Here is a 2625-nt window from a genome sequence, read left to right on the forward strand (position 1 = left end):
GGGAAAGAGAAATAAATTTCGTTTCAAAACCCTGGTACTGTACGGTTATATGAGTGAGCATACTCTAACGTTTTCTCAAAAAAACCACAGACTATCCAACAATATTTGTTTATTCGTTGAACACTTACCAAATTGTTTTCGGTATATACTTTCGGAAATGAGGGAAGAGATTATCTTGCCATTCTCTGGCAACGTTAGATCTTCTTCTGGTGTTTCAGAATAAAGATAACGCGCCATTTCTTGAAAGCCTAAGGTGACAGCAACGCTGATTGGAATGTCAAGATAAGTAGGAAAAATGCGAACTAGTTTCTTGTTCTTTCTAATCAAGCATTTAGCGATGGAAATGTTTCCGATAAATATGGCAGCTGTAAGAACTGTCAAACCATCCTTCTGTCGCATCAGTAGGTCTTCTTCAGTCAATAATTGCACCAACTCCTTCACAATGTGCAAATGTCCAGCACTCACTGCGACGTGAAGTAGAGTATTGCCCGAAACAACGATTCTCGCTCTCACTGCATCAGGATGTTGGTCAAGATACGTCTTAGCCGTCTCCCAATTACCATGTCTGACAGCGTCGAAGAGTGGCCTGTGCCGTTCAAAGTCGACTTCATTTGCAATCTTGTCATCACTCCCTGCCATTTCCATTTTTCAGTTATTTTGCAAATATATCTCACTTTGCTCCTTACAATATAAAAATGACACAAAATAGGGGTTTTACCAACTTTGTTACATATATATTTTTTTTTTTGCTTCTGAACGTTGCATATATCCTTAACTTCACTGAATTTTGCATATATACTTAAATTCAAGAAAGGGCTCAAATGTAACTATCCCTTATACCTTGCCCCTTTCTGTCCCGCGAATGAGAGATCTTACCACATCAAGAAATTCTTTTTCAACTTAATGAGTAAAGGAATCCGTTTCTCTTATCTTATTGTTTCTTCTCTCATTTGTTAAAATTCTTGGTCAGCAAAGCAAGAGATTCGATCAAATCTTCCTTGTCATTTGACATATTATCTTCAATGGGACTCCGAACTTCAGCTTGAAGGGCGATGCTTTTCTCCTTTTATTTTGCTTCAAATTCATCTCTGAAGGTTTGCAACGAGCCTATTATTTTACCTCTCGAAGTATGAAAAGTGGTTATAAAAACACTCCCGGAAGTAATGTTGTTTCATTAATAGAGAGAGGCAAGTTGACACAAAAATAATAATTTAGGAAATAAGTTGACTTAAAATCAATACTTTTTTAAAGCGTTTATTAAAGTATAAGTAGTGCTATATCATCATTTTATTAATTTCTTAAAATGTACGAGCCATATTTGACGCTGGAGAATTTCTTGAATTTCTTTTTTTCAAATTTTTTATGCTAATCTTTTCCTTGATTTGAAAATTTGTTAGTTTCGAAACTGGAGATTGAGGCTGGGATTGGGTTGGAACTAAAGTCGAGGTAAACATAGTAGCAATGTAGGGGCCGAAAGCAAAACGTTTTAGAACGAGATTTGAGCTACACATATTTGACGCTTTCTACTATTTACTCACATAAGGATTAATTTTGAAATTTAGAGGGTGAAATCTACAATTAAATTTGTTAGGAGATGAATGGCTGAATTCGGATAATTAGAGCGCTAGTATCGTGATTGCAGAGAAAATAAATAGATAAGAACAATAAAGAAAACAGGACACACAAATTTATAATAGTTCTCCTGATAACACAAAACCAGTCCACCGTAAAGTCTTCGATTATTCCACTATAATTATAGAAGATGAATATAATGAAGTTTTCCGTAAACGTCAGGAGAATACGTGAAAAATACAGAAGAATGTCTAAAAAATTGTTGAAAACCTTCTAGAAAAATGCAAAAAAAGGAGATGGTCTGTGTCTATATGCGTGTATCCCCTCGGTGGTCGTGCAAGGGCTGTAAAAATGGGAGGGCCTTGATTGCTGAAAAAATGATTTATAGGAAGTTTCCCCCCCTTGACTTTTGATTGAAGAGTCGTTCTTTGTGACTTAGGGAGCAAGTTTAGATGTAATTCACTTTCCTTTTTGCTTTCTGGGCAAGATCACATGGTTTGGTGTTGATTTAATGATGAAATCAATCCACAATCTCAGAATGCTGACGTGGCATCTCTGCGACTCAAATTGTTATTCAGGTGGCCGAACCCTGACAGGTAACAGACCCTCATTCTTTGAGATGTATGAGGACACATGTATGATGAGAAATGAACAACGAAATTTGACCTTAACATGGAAAATACGTATTCCCATATTTAATTTTTTCTATTTATTTATTTAATTGAGAAACTAATCTTGGCACGTGACTTTCTCATTTCAAGAACCAAAGATGAAATTTTCACTGAAGTAGATATTGAAATTTCAAATTTTTTTCCACTAAAAAATCGGTTTCAACAAAATATTGAAAAATATTAAGAATATCGGTAAATATCGATATTGTTAAGCATATGTAGTATGATTTGGACAAAATGTCGAGAAATTTCAGTAAAATTTCAACGCTAGAATTTGAGAAGCTTTATCTCTAGTTGCAACACCTTCTCTTTCAAATCAATCAACCTCCAAAGACATATGCGAAATGTGTTCACGGCTTCGGGGGGGGGGGGGGGGGGGTCA

Source organism: Morus notabilis, unplaced genomic scaffold, assembly GCF_000414095.1.
Source record: "Morus notabilis unplaced genomic scaffold, ASM41409v2 Scaffold1082, whole genome shotgun sequence".
Lineage (NCBI taxonomy): Eukaryota > Viridiplantae > Streptophyta > Magnoliopsida > Rosales > Moraceae > Morus > Morus notabilis.